The sequence below is a fragment of the Alosa sapidissima genome, chromosome 9 (assembly GCF_018492685.1).
Source record: "Alosa sapidissima isolate fAloSap1 chromosome 9, fAloSap1.pri, whole genome shotgun sequence".
Taxonomy (NCBI): Eukaryota; Metazoa; Chordata; class Actinopteri; order Clupeiformes; family Clupeidae; genus Alosa; species Alosa sapidissima.
The window spans coordinates 24982618-24997943 of NC_055965.1; the positions used below are offsets into that span (position 1 = coordinate 24982618).

Below are 15326 nucleotides of genomic sequence, written 5' to 3' on the forward strand. Positions count from 1 at the left end.
AAGAAAACTAACAAACACAATGGGTGCTTTCGCAGCTTCGCTGCTTGGCCCCCAATAATAAGAACAAATAGAAACACAATGGGTGCCTTCGCAGCTTCGCTGCTTGGCCCCCAATAATAAATATAGCTGTAAGCAGCAATGAGGGGGCCAAGCAGAAGGTTCATCAGGCCAGATTTGCCATGTAAGTCAATGCCGTTGCATCAGACATATAGCCTTAACCCAGGGGTCTCAAACACCCGGCCCGCGGGCCAAATCCAGCCCGCGTCCTGCCCAATTCCGGCCCGCGACGTATGACAAAATAATAATGTAATCCGGCCCTTGAGGCTATTTAATTGCGACAAACAACGATACTGATTAAAATAGACGATAGATCCAGGTACGGTGACAAATCTCATTTGTAGGCCTACTCTGCTCCACTATGTGCAAGACATCCAGAGCTTGATTCAAACCCAAAATCGCTGCGCAAAGTTTTCAGGAAATACTTGTATTGTATTGAAACACAAAGACGTGCATATGTAATGACGCGGAAGCGATGCAGGCCATAGTGTTGCAGAAATTAAGCAGAAACAGGCCTACACCTAATGTTGAAAAACGTTCACGTGTGGTGAAGTCTTAGGTAAGCTATGTTATTCACCTATTCTAATTCGGAAGGAGAATATCCTTTTGGAGATTATGATCGATCGTCTATGACAGTGATAGTCACGGTGCGTCTGTGAATGGAGGTGCGTGTATACAACGGTGTCCACTAAGCATACCATGCTTGTTTCGACCCTCTGCCCAACATAGCTTGGAGGTTGCAGTGGTAATCGTGATGATAGTGTCCGTAATGGATGTGGTACAGACAGCAGGGCTAGTAAAAATAGGGCTCTAAAGAACTACAAAGTCACCCGCAATATGATGCGAACTTCTGGGTACTGCAGATTACCCGCGATAGGAACTGTTTGACCAGAATACTTTATTGTAGGCCTATATTGTAGTAATCTATTACTAAACCACAACATCTTAGGTGTTGGTATACATCTTAGGTGTTTTCCTGTTAATTTGTTATGTGGGTAATATGAAAAAAGGAAAGTAAACCTGCTTAAATATGTTCATCCAGTATTTACATAATTTGAGGTGCTTGCCATCCAGTGACAAATTAGATGGGTAAATTTACCCCCTTCATAAACTTTTGTTTTACTCAAAGATTTTTACATTTACAGTAGGACTTTATCTCTGACCACTTTCAAGCCATGGCCTTTTGAAATTTTGATATAAAAATCCAATGGTGTTGCTTTCTTAACCCTGATGCCTAGTTTGCCAGGTTTAAAAAAGTTATGAGAGGAAATATTTTTATTTGGTGTGAAACACACACACATACCTGTTTTTATGTTTTTCATTTATTTTATAATTTGTATTAATATTTATTTTATCATTATTTTATTTATAAGCTAAGGTTGCTAGCACAGGTGTCTAAAACTAGATAAAAACACTTGCACTTTCTGTTTGCAGTTTTGTGTGGTATTTGAAAAAAAGAACATTGCATTTTCAGAAATAGCCGGCCCTCCAATCAGATGACGTTGGCAGAATTGGCCCCCAGCTCATTTGAGTTTGAGACCCCTGCCTTAACCCTTAAGAACGTAGGTTTTATTTAAACCAACGTACTCCACTGGGTGAGTTTTTTGGGCTGCGTCACTAGCGTTCTACACTGACATTCTATAGTCATTATTAGGTGGCCTACAATCTATGCAGTGTTAGCATGGCCTGGGGCCTAATGTACAAAGACTTGCGTGGATTTCATACTAAAACATTGCGTACGTGCAAACCTGAAAAGTAGCGTACTGTACGCACAACAAAATCCTGATGTATGAAACTGTGCGTACGCAGCATTCCACGCAGCTTTTCTTTGTACATCCCAATTAACCCCCACACTTTTAAAAAGCTTGATACGCCTCTGAGGTAGTGAATTAGCTTAACATTGTGTGCTGATAACCTGCAACCGTAGACAGCAAAAGAAAGCAATTGTAACCTGCAACCGTAGACAACAAAAGAAAGCACTTGTAGCCTAGCCTACAACTTCTGTAATTGCTGCGTGCGTGCACTACTCAAACAAAAGGTGTGCATGCATATAGTTCTGCATTAAGTTGTTTTAGATAACGTGTTTACAGAAAATTGCAAATAGCCTACTGTCATGCAGTTAATGGTATGTTATGGTAAGCTAACTTGGTGTGCACACACAAAGGAAATTCTCTGTCGTCGTTGAGTAGCCTTATGGTACGTACAGTACTGTGCAAACGGCCGTACACCTGCAGGCGCGCCTGTCCAAATTATTGCATTTCCTGCAGTAATGTGCACTATATGCATCGCAAAGGTATTTTTCATGTTCAAAGTGTAGCATTTCCTGCCTCTGAATCTCACATTCTCTTTCAGTATAGTTCACTCAACAGAACTGGAACACATGCTCTGAGTGAATTTTTGACATGAAATATAATTATTTTTCATTTTCTTTTATGTTGAATGCAATCATAGCAAAGTCTATTGTTGCTCAGCAGGCATGAGAACTTAAAATGTAAACCAAAAGGTTAACAGAGGACTCTCTGTAGCTTGCCGGTTAAACAGGTTTTCACCCCATGTGCTGACACGCTTTTTAGCACAAATGCTTTCTTTTGAGAAAGTAGCGTTTAGAATAAAAACTGATTGTGATCTCCTGGAATTTCAAAGCACACCCACACAGCTATGCACTACCAGTTAATTTTCCCAAATCATACTGTAATTGTCAGACCTTAAAATACATGTTCCCATATTTGTGGATATTTTTAACAGCATAGATGTAAAAGAAGCTTTCAAATGCATTGTGATACTTCTAGCTGTAAGGCCTTATAAAATACAATCATAACACTTCATTAGTGCAAACATGCAGTATACCAGTCATTTTGGGGCTTTATGATGCTTTGTGCCATTTTTAAATGTGTTTAAAATGCTTTATGGATACTGAGGTTAAGTCTTATACTTCTATTACAGAATATTGTAGATTTATTAGACAGTCAGTTTATTTAGGTTTTGCATTACCTTTGTGCTGGTTTTCTTTTAAGGGGGATTTTTCCACATGTTTGTATGCATGCAATCTGCTAGCAGTCCGTCTATGTCTCCTGAAAAAAAAAAAAACATTGGTGTAGATCCAGTTCAAACATCCAGTTTTCATGATGGTGAACAGAACAGAGGAGAGGTCTACGTACAGTATGTGCTCTCTCTGTAACTTGCACGCTCTGCCTTGCATCACCTCGTTGCACGACATCACGTCACGTAACATTTCAAAATTCCAACCTGTTAGTAAGCTAGGGTTTGCTATTGCATACAACTTCATTTCAATTTCGAAAGAAATACTGGACTATGTTTTTTTTTTTTTTTTTTTTTTTTAAATGGTGACGAAATTGTGAATTTCCAGAGCGTGTTACTCCACACTCGGCAATCGACTCCTACTGACTTTCCCCTAAAGATGCCAGATGCAGCAGCAACATTTCCGGAAAGGTACTGGCTTGATGAAATTCATTCTGGACTCTATCCGACCACATAAAGACCTCGGGATACTTCGGTTTGGTTTTAGGGACCCTCTACTCGTAACTTTAGGGACCCTCTACCACGTAAGTGTAATGTTGTTTGGAACTGTAGAAGAGGTATAAAAATAGCGTTTTGTAGCGGCGAAATGACATGCCCTGGTCACTTCCAGGCTAAAGAGTTCTGACTAAAAACGGTAAAATCGAACTTTCTCAAAACACATCCGAATGACATGATTTTGATGTCAACTCAACGTATGTACTCCCAATCATCCGTAAATTGATCTAAAGTGCATTTTACTCCGGATAATTCCTTTAAGCAAGGTTTTCCTATTTGTGTGTAGAGTTTTGCAAAAATAGATAATAGTTACAGAAAATGTGCTTAAGCAATCAGAAAAAACTAATTGTAATCACACAATGAAATCAATGAGGAAAAAGCCAACCTTGAAGGGAAACAACTTGAATGGGTATTGATTTAAGTTGAAGTAAGATGTTTTATTATTGTCATTGTTACAATTTCATTGTTCTGAGTGTATTCAGGTAAGGTATGCATGTGAGTGAAAAGGAAAGCAGTGTTTTCCTAATGGTGTCAGATTACAGGTTGACAGCACGCCCATTAGGCGTATGCCTTTTGGACACACAGGATCCCTAAGAATAAAATAGAATCACTACTGATAGAGCATCTCATCTTTGTTTCCGGAGAACATCTATATTCATGTAAGTACAGCCAAAAAATGCATCTAAATAATTATATGAATGAATTAACCTGCATAGCAACAGAGCATGGCACAGCAAAAACACAGGACCGTCTGGCTGCTCTGCTGATAAGTTGGGAAAATAGCATTAAAGTTGTGTTTTTAGTTGCAGTGGAATGCTGTATACAGAATGTTTAAAATGTCTAAAAACTACAAATGTTTTTGTTTTACATAAGATTACGTGCGGCACACCTGAAAGCAAAACGATAGGATATTCTACTGAAATTGCAATGGAGTCACAACAACATTCAGGTTTGTACTTATACATAGTGTTTAAAACCATAGTCCAGTGTAATGGTGTTTGACATCATAAAATATCATTACCAAAGTATTGTAAAGAGTATTGTATAGAGTAGCTTTATGTTCGTACAGCCATGATTATGCAGCGCAACTATTCTTGGCTCATGGACTGACAGTGTGACGTCAATTCAGACACAAGCTATTTGGAAGGCAAATCAGAAACAGGTTTAACTGGTATCGACTGAGTCCCTCTGTAAAATAATCTTTCATATCATATTCTATCTTAATTGTATTTTTGTTTTTGTTTTGTGTTGTCTTGCTATGGCTCTCACAGGACAATCAGTTAGCCTGAGGATTGTGCTCCTTGGCCCAGCCGCTTCAGGCAAGAGTGCAACTGCAAATGGCATTCTGGGTAAGGAGGTATTTCTTGAGTCCCGAACAACAGGATGCAACGCCCAGCAGGGGGAGTTCCAGGGGCAGGGCATCTGGGTTATTGACACTCCTGGGCTGAGCGAATCAGCTGAAGCGAAGAGGGAAATCAGGAAGAGTTGCACTTTGGGGCCTTCTGCACCAACCGCCTTCCTGTTCTTTGGGGCCTTCTGCACCAACCGTCTTCCTGTTCTTTGGGGCCTTCTGCACCAACCGCCTTCCTGTTCTTTGGGGCCTTCTGCACCAAACGTCTTCCTGTTCTTTGGGGCCTTCTGCACCAACCGTCTTCCTGTTCTTTGGGGCCTTCTGCACCAACCGCCTTCCTGTTCTTTGTCGACCTGAGAAAAGGAATAGATGGAAAGTGGAAACAGTATCTGTGGATGATTGAGGAGATTTTTGGTAAAGATACGTTGATGCATGTTATGATCCTGTTCACACAAAGAGAAAAGTTGACCAAGGTGGCGTTTGAAAAACTACTAAAGAGTGAAAAGACACAGGACCTGATTGAAAAGTGTGGAGGAAGGTACCATGCTGTTAACAGCAAAGCAGAGATAGAAAGATCTCAGTTGGTGGAACTGCTGAAGAAGATAGAAGGCATGATGAAAATGACTAGAGGTCAGCCTCCGAAGATGGAAATGACAGATGTGAAGATTGTGCTTTTGGGCAAGACTGGAGCTGGGAAGAGTGCATCAGGAAACACCATCCTGGGGAAGAGCGCCTTTGCAGTGAAGCTCTCGCCCAAATCTGTGACTAAAACTTGTAATTTACAATGTACTGAAATATCTGGTAAACAAATTACGCTGATTGATACACCAGGATTATTTGATACAAAACAGACCAAAGACGAGCTAAAATCAGAGATAGAAAAGTGTGTCGTAATGTCCCTTCCTGGGCCTCATGTGTTCCTCTTGGTTGTCAGATTAGATGTTACATTTACAGAGGAGGAGAAAAACACAGTGACGTGGATCCAGGAGAACTTTGGAGAAGACTCTTTAAAGTACACTATAGTGCTCTTCTCTCATGGAGATGCGCTGGAGGGACCATTGACAGATTTTCTGAGTGAAGATGTTGATCTTTCATCTCTTATTGAACAATGCGGAGGTAGATATCACATGTTCATCAATAAGAACAGTGAGGAGAACTTAGAACAGGTCAAGGAGTTAATGGATAAAATAGAGGACATGGTGGAGATAAATGGAAGAGGGTACTATACCAGTGAGATCTATGAGAAGGCTCAGAAAAAAATAAGCTGGGATAGATATATGACACGGGCTAAAGAAGCAGGTAAAGTAGCACTACTAGGAGCTGGAGCATTAGGAGCTGGAGCAGTAGGAGCATTAGGAGCTGGAGCATTAGGAGCTGGAGCAGGAGTGGTACTAGGAGCTGGAGCATTAGGAGCTGGAGCAGTAGGAGCTGGAGCCGGAATGGCACTAGAAAAAGTTTAATTTGTTTAATGTGATTTCCTGTATTCTGGTGCATTTTGGGGATGGCCAATACTTGAATTCAATCAGATTCATAGCCTACTGTACATCCTGATGTATTGACATTGAGGCAATGATTCCATGCAAAGGTTTGGGCTTCATGGCCTCCTGACCCCTTGGGCCCCTGGGCCCCTGGGCCTTGGCCCGGTAGGCCCGTGCAGTAATTCATCCCTGAGAGGAAGTCATTTTTGGCTAATCTTCAATTAATAGTTTTTTCATTTATGTATCTGGGGTAATTACATTTTTCAGTTTGCTAATGGCATATAATATCATATAATATTTTATACTTGCCTAGTCAGATAGATTCAGGTGAAATTGATGTGCTGGAACACCTGTCACATTAGGTTCTAGCATCAAAATGATTTCACCTGATAGCATAGAAATGTTTTGATGGAATATTTATAAAGCATGATATTGTATGTTATCTTCACATTCCAGTGCTATGTATTATGCAAGTTTATGTAAGGTTGCACTTGTTAAAATGTAAAGTGCTGCCTATCTAAGGAACTTTTCAAAGAGGAGTAGAATTCAAATACCAGAATACCTGTAAAGTTTTACTCACAATATATAGCCGGCATTTATTAAACATAAATCATTAAACACAATATCACTTTTCTTTTTGTAATGTCCTTTTAGCTGTGAAAAACAGTGTTTTCCACTTGTTTTCAACCAACATAAATTGAATAAAAAAAGAAAATGATATAAACTTTCATAGCTCTGAAAAAATAACCCCACACTGATAAACCAATTTTTTTTTTAAGTGTGTTGAGTGTGGTGAGATCTCAGCCCAGAAATGGTGGAGTAGAACAGTTTGTATTCTTGGCGAGATGGCCCTCTGCTCTTCTGCCCTGCTAGCCTGGAACCAGACCTGAACTTAGCCCTGCCCACAAATTTTGAGATTGGGAAGTTCGGTCTGGGCTTCTTCCATTGACAAGCCTCTTTGAAAACTTGAGAATTGTGCCAACAAATACAATCGTCCGCTGTTGTACAAAATTGCCTTTTTGTAAGGGATAATGTAGAACCATGATGTGCCAACTTGCTCTTCTAAGTTGAGTTTATGGGGGTAGGTTAGAGTTTATAGCTCTAAACTATACTGCAACGTTTCTATCTTTTTTTTCTCTGAAATAAAGTATGGGCAGCAGGGGCGTAGCACAAGATCCTGGGTCCCAACATAGGCAGTCCTGACGGGCCCCCATGTTCCTCAAAAACTAAACTGGTATTTCAAGCTGTTTTATAGCCTATGTTGGGTGTAAATGCAACAAAAATATTGTAATATAATTTAGCTTAAACTTAGTAACCACAGTAAAGTAGGCTAGATAATGTTGGGAAAGGAGGTTTGAAATGTGTGATGCTCATTGAGCTCAATGCAAATCAAACAAGCTAATAGGCCAACTGAAATAACATGGTGAAGGGTACGCGATGATTTGGGGTTATTTTAATTCCAAAGGCCAAGGGAACTTTATCAGGATGCATAGTATCCTGGATCCATTAAATAACTGGCCTTTAAAAATAAAAATCTGCCTGCCTCTATTGGAATTCAACATGAAAAGACATGATTATATAGTTGAAAACAATGGCAAAACAATATGTATGGCATTTATGCAACACTAATATGTGGAATGTTTGCTTTCAGTGAGAGAGAGGGGAAAAAAGTCGGCAACACCAGTATATGCTCCCAAGTTATAGTTTAATTACCGTGACGTTTCGGGCCCACTCAAGCCCTTCATCAGACGTGAGTCAACAATCCAAAGACACCCATATATGTACAATTAAGTGATCACATGATCACACAGTGGTGTTACACAGGCAAGTAATTATCCAATCACAGCAATAGCCAATACATGTTCAGTAATGCAGTGCATACATACATCCATACATATATCTACATTTTCCAGAAACACCTACATACACTATATACAAAAATTACAGGAATCCAACAACTACAAAAAAACTACAAAAAAACATGACCTCATTCTCTGTCCACAGGATACACAACGGTCAGATGTCAAAACAGACTGTGCAAAATTGTGCAAAATAGTGCAAAATGTGCAAATTGGCATCCATTATCAAAATGTGCAAATTGGCATGTCGGCATTAAACACATGTTCACTTATAGTAGCTGTCCATAGAATAAGCAAGTATACACAAACCCCATATCACAAGTCACCAGCTCGAGGTCATACAAATAGTCTGTGCAAAATTGGCGTCTCTCACCACATTGTGCAAATTAGCATCTCTCATCAGGACTCATCTCATGTTCACTTACAGTACATATCCATAAAAATGTGCAAAATGGCGGGTCTTTATCACATTGTGCAAGTTCACGTCTGTATCAGAACTCATGTCATGTTCACTGATAGTACATATCCATAGAACAAGTATGTCTCCACATCTCATATGTCGAACAACAGCCAGCGGTAAGTATACATAAGCCAGATATCAAAGAACAGTCTGTGCAAAGTTGTGCAGCATGGCATATATTATTACATTGTGCAAATTCGCGTCTCTTGTCAGGACTGTGCAACATGGGGCCCATGCTACAGGAAAGGCCTAAGATCGAAGTCCTCATTGAGGCCGCGTGGTGACCGTGTGTCTAATGTATATATCCAATATGCCTCCCTCTTAAGAAGTAATGCATTAACATCCCCTCCCCGACTGGGTGGTTTGATCAGTTCAATTCCTGTATATCTTAAGGACGAGACATTGTGCGAGGCCTGTGTGAAATGAAGTGCTACTGGACTTCTAATGTCATGGAGACGGATATTGGATCTATGTTCAGAGATCCTCGTTTTCAGAGGTCTAATGGTTTTTCCTATATAAGCCAATCCGCATGGGCATCGTAGCATATAGACAACATTGATGGATGTACACGTTATAGTGCCTTTTATGTGGTAGATCTTTCCAGTGTGAGGATGGTTGAAGGTTTTGGTCTTGTGAGTGAAATTACATTGACTGCAGTTACCACACCTGTAGTTACCAGTGGGTATTTTGCGTAAGAAATGTTCTTGTTGTGGTGGGAGATGTGCTCTGACCAGCATGTTCCTCAAGTTGGGTGGTTTTTTAAAAACTACCCTTGGAGGTGAGGTGAAGGTAACCAGTGTGGAATCAGACTCAACAATGTGCCAGTGTTTTTGTATGACTGCTTGGAACGCACATCCTAGTGGCGAGTACTGTATGACACAGTTTATTCTAGGTTCTGGTTGGTTTCTATTCTTTGTCTGTAAGACTTCTGCTTGTGTAGTCCCCTTGAACCGCTGACCGGCTCGAATTACCCACTCACGCTTGTATTGTCTTTGATGAAACCTCTGCTCTAAATCTCTGGCCTGCAACTCATAATCAGTGTCTTTGCTACAGATGCGGCGAATCCGATTGAACTGTGATATGGGAAGACTCTTTTTGAGTGGGACTGGATGGTACGAATGTCCATGGAGTATAGAGTTTCTGTCTGTCTTCTTACGGTAGAGAGTTGTACCCAATTTGTTGCCCTCCCTGAAAATAAGAATGTCCAAAAAGTTCATTTTGTGTGCATCCTTTTCCATGGTGAATTTCAGGTTGTAGCTATTGTCATTCATAAAGCGGTGAAACTCCATTAGTTTAGACTCTGGTCCCTTCCATATGAAAAAAATATCGTCGATATACCTTTTCCAGTTTGTTATGTAGGATAAATAAGGATTTTTGTTGCAGTCCCAGATGATTTCATTCTCAAATTGTCCACAGAATAGACAAGCAAAGCTAGGAGCCATCTTGGACCCCATGCTGGTTCCTGATACCTGCAGGTAGAAGTCAGAGGCAGAGAGGAAATAATTACACTTGAGCACCGTTTCAATCAGCCCCACAATGCACTGGGTGCTAGGGGTACACTCAGAACGCTGATTGAGGAAAAATTCTGATGCTTTTAATCCTCCTTCAAAGGGCACATTCGTATAAAGCGACTCAATGTCCATAGTCACTAGGAAAACATCCTCCTCAAGATTATTGATCAATTGGATCATTTTTATGAATTCAGTAGAGTCTCTGACGTAAGATGGTAAAGAGGCGACCAGTGGTTGGAGAAAGTAGTCCACAAAGGCTGATATTTTTTCTGTAACCGAGCCAATGGCAGCCACTATTGGCCGGCCTGGTGGTATGTCTGTATAGTCTTTGTGTATTTTTGGAAGAGTATATAGGACAGGTATAGTCGGGTACTCTACTAACATGAAGTCATATTCACGCTTAGTGATGTCTTTGCTGTGTAAATATGTATTCAGTTGATCCTTGATCCGTTGTTTAAACTCAGGTGTAGGGTTATGTTTCAGTTTTCTGTAGAATGTTGTATTGCTTAATTGTTTTTCGATCTCTGCTACATACGATGTTCTATCCATCACAACAATAGCCCCCCCCTTGTCTGCACTTTGGATGACTAAAGTTTTGTCCTTCACCAACAATTCAAGTTCATTTCTCTGAGCTTTTGAAAGGTTGTCCGCTAATTTATAGTCACTTTTATTGGACAATAGTTTCGAGACATCGTTCTCCATAAGCCGACAGTACGTGTCTAATGAGGCATTCCTCTTTTTTGGAGGGATAAATGTACTTTTACCTCTAAAAGATGTTGTCCTCCGTGTTGCCGAAGTCACAGCACTCGCCCCAGGTGCATCAATCTGTTCCTTCTCTCCTGCCGTATAATCCGCATTCGTGCCTTGGACAGGAGTGGTGGAATGATTAAGAGAGGACGGATTGTTACTGAAAAACTCTTTAAGTCTGAGGGAACGAAAAAATTTGTGGAAGTCTAAGATAATCCTTTCGATAAAGTCTGACTAGATAGGTTAATGACGTTATGTACCTGTTGTATTTCACCACAGTCCTGAGTTCGTCTTGGGGATTTTAGGGACCGCCTGCATTTGGTCCTTTTCTTTTTGGTCGTGGTGGTCGTCGTTGGGGTGTAGTCCTTCTGGTTTCGCCTAAAAAAGACCCGCTTGTTTGAGAGAAGTTGCTGGATTCCGACTCATATTCGCCATCCGTAGGCAGGAGATGTGATCGTTGGTTGATGGTCGGCGTATGTTGCATGCCATTTTTGGCCAAGTAGGGTGGCCGTCTTGGAGTTGGGTTACGCCACTGATACACTCGTCCCCGCTCATAGTCAGCTGTGTCTCTTTCAAATTTATTTCTTTTGGACATCTTAATTTCTTTTGCTGCGTCTTGTTTTAGTTTGTCAACTTCGTCTAAGCGTTGTTTAAGGACACCTGGCTCGTTGATTTCCGCGCCCAACCGTGTCTTGAGCTCAGAGATCTCGTTCCGAACGGTCGCGAGATTGGCTGTGGCCTCCTGAATTGTAAGTGCCATTAGATCAAACGAACACTTGTTAAGGATTGCCGTCCATTGATCACAAAATGTTGCATTGTCCTTGCCAATGATTGGTCCCTTGTTGACCCGCAATCCCCTTGGGATTCTTTTGGCCCGTAGGCTATGTGATCACTTAAAGTGACAGCATGTAAAAACAAGCGTGTTTCCTTCTCTTCCAATCTTTGTAACATTTTAAAAGAGCCATTAGAACTGTCCCGTATGGTATTGCTGTCAAACAAAGAGTCCTGAAGGATAATCCGTGTGTAGTCTTGTTCGGAGAATTCAAAAGTCGCTGAAGCAGTCGTTGGATCCATAGTCAAAATGCTGTGATAGTTTTAAAGGGAAGGAGTCAAGCGTAGGTAGGAGTGCTGTGCCAATCTAGATTACAGTATGAAGAGGAAAAAACGCACGCACATCCCAATCTAATCCTGGGTGCTGGACAAAACACTTACGATGAGAGAGAGGGGGAAAAGTCCGCAACACCAGTATATGCTCCCAAGTTATAGTTTATTTTATTTACCGTGACGTTTCGGGCCCACTCAAGCCCTTCATCAGACGTGAGTCAACAATCCAAAGATACCCATACAGTACATTTCTATAGCGCTTTTCACTACACTCAAAGCACTTCACATTTAAGGGGCAACCTCACTAACCGCCACCAATGTATAGCACCCACCTGGACAGATATGTGTTTAAAATGCTTTATGGATACTGAGGTTAAGTCTCATACATCTGTTACAGAATATTGTGGAATTATTAGACAGACAGTTTTGTTAGGTTTTACATTATCTTTGTGCTGGTTTTCTTAAGGGGGATTTTCCCACATGTTTGTATGCATGCAATCTGATAGCAGTCCGTCTGTACAGTACTGTACTGTATGTCTCCTGAAAAAAAACAACATGGGTGTAGATGGGTGACACACCAAACACTAGACAGCCAAAAAACACCAGTTTTCATGATGGTGCACAGGACAGAGGAGAGGTCTACCTGCAGTACATGCTCTCTAACTTGCACGCTCTGCCTGCCTCTGACATGACATGCATGCTCTGCCATCCGGAAACTTGAAAGTGTTATGAAGAAGGCTTTGACCCTTTAGGACACTACAAATGGTAGTGCAATGTGCTGTATTACAATATAACTAGGAGGCGTAAAACTACTAGCAGTTTGTAACTTAAAGGGTCCCCCATGGCATGGAGTCTGTTGTCAGTCTACCTATAAACATGTTACAAACACAGATTAATTGAATTGTATTGTAGGTGTGAGGTGTGTATTGCAGGTGTGACATTTGTAAATACAGTATTCTCCTAAGACACAGCCTGCACAAACACTAATGTGTCCTTCAGTGTGCTTGTGCCAATGTTACAGCACTCCCTCAGCCTGTCTGTGCCAACACTAGAGTCCTCCCTCAGCCTGTCTGTGCCAACACTAGAGCCCTAAATCTGCTTGTGCCAGAGCTAGACCAGAGTCTTCCCTCAGGGCAGTCGAAAGGCATGAGGGAAGGCAAATCTATTGCACAAATAATACTGATGGGAGAGGTGTGCAAATAATTTGATTCCTGGCCGTCACTGTTGAGTCCATGAACAAGGAACATAACACCAAGTTGCTCTAGATAGACTCTCTTTAATTGATTCTCTGTAAGTCACTCTGGATAAGAGTGTCAGCTCTCTGGAAATAAATAACCCAATAAATAGCAATCTTTCTCCAGTATCACTAACTCCTCCTTTAATGAACATTAAATGTTGAAGAATGACTCATACTGATCCACTGAAATTTTGAAACATATTTCTATTATCCTTATCCTACATGTAGGATTTTCAGACTCTCTGTTTGTAAATTCTCCTCCTAGTCTTTTGTCCCCTTCTACAGGGGCTGTAGTGTACAGTCTCCAAGGTCTTTGTTCTCCATCCTTCCTCTGTTTACTCCAGCTCAGTCATGCTAACTGGTTTAAGCCAAGCATTTGAGGTTGCTAAAATGATCAGGGAGTTAATTGCGATTACGAAACAGATTTATAGATTATACTTATTAACAGTTTTATGTACTGACCAGACATGTGGACTCGAGTCACATGACTTGGACTCGAGTCAGACTCGAGTCATGATTTTAATGACTTCAGACTTGACTTGATAAAATTCGGCATGACTTGCGACTCGACTTGGACTTGAATACTATTCACTCGAGACTTGACTCGGACTTTGCCTCTTTGACTTGTGACGACTTGACATGTCTCGAGTCAAAAACTAAATTTCCTGATCGTGGACCAGTCACCCCAGAGATGCTTTCCCTCCGCGACTAAAAAAAAAAAAATAGCGGAGACAAGCGGCCAGTCCAGAGCACAGTTCAGTGCTGCCGCTACCCCCACATGTGTGTAGGGCACCAAGAGACAGAGAAACGACCAACATTTAGCTAATAACTAGTAGCTTTACTGCAAACTGATTTGCACTCTTGTTAGAGAACGTTTACAATGTCAAAATGCACCAACAGCATGTTACATAAAGATGATACTTTTCGAGTCCTCTCCATTAAGATCCAACTTGAACTTATGCTAGCCTACTCCATTTAATTGAGAACCCCATCTAAGCACGCACGAGAGGGAGAGAAAACGAGTGGCAGGTTCCAGCTGGCTTGTCATTGTTGATGATGATTGATATTTTCTTTTAAATATAAGAAACGTATAAAAGGAAATCATGAAGGCAACAAATACGAGATTAGGGGAAATTGCGGATTTATCCGGTTCTCACTACTGTTATAAACTATGAGATCCAGGTCACTATGACATAGGCTGCACTCACTGTGATTTGGAAAGTGGACAAGAATATGAAGAGTTGTCTTTGCCTTTGTTTAATGGAAATGGTGAGTCTTGAAGTAGGCCTATTCAATAATTTGTTTACATGAAGCACATTGATATGCCGATTGAAACGCATTCCACTCAGCTAGCTAGGTGGCTACTGGCTACTAGGCTCATAATTCACATTTAATTGCAAACAGAAAATGTCAAGCAAGCATCATGTCATACATGCATCTATTTCCAAAGGAATGAAAGCTGTTTGTGCCAACTTAATATAATGCTTATCATTGTTAATATTGTGCTATTCATGTGGCACAAACAATGTTTGAGTTTGTGGACTAGCCATAGGAATGGAGCTGGTAAAAAAGATCATTATGAGAATGTGTGGACAGTGGCACACAATGGGCTTAAAGTGACAGTGCACCATTTACAAATGAGATAAACAGCATCACATGTGTAGTATTTCTTAAGAAATGAATACTTTAAAACAAAATTACTGTGTCATTATTATCTTTTAAATAATATAAAAGTGTTGACCTTGGCTTCCCTTATGAGTCGCCACTGGCAGACAGCCTAATAAATTGTTTGCAGGCAAATCTGTGGCCTAGCGCAGTGAAATGCCATCAGTCAAATTATTACTCATCCTTACAGTGGGCTCCGAAATTTGGAAAAACAATATTTTTATTTGTCATGTAGCTATCCGTTTTGTACAGATTACTCAGGTATGCACATGTGTATATTGTATGCACATGCATATATCGTAAAAGATTTCAAGACAGAAACA

The 15326-nt window shown here is 40.7% G+C and overlaps 1 protein-coding gene and 1 long non-coding RNA gene across 4 annotated transcripts in view; both read left to right on the forward strand.

Annotated features, from left to right (window-relative positions):
- Positions 1 to 15326, forward strand: part of LOC121719458 (GTPase IMAP family member 8-like) — a 130188-nt gene that overhangs the window by 110232 nt on the left and 4630 nt on the right. The window lies entirely within an intron of this gene.
- On the forward strand, positions 4232 to 4975 carry LOC121719723. The gene is made up of 3 exons (XR_006034338.1): positions 4232 to 4250; positions 4465 to 4540; positions 4863 to 4975. It is a non-coding gene; the product is annotated as an uncharacterized LOC121719723 (long non-coding RNA).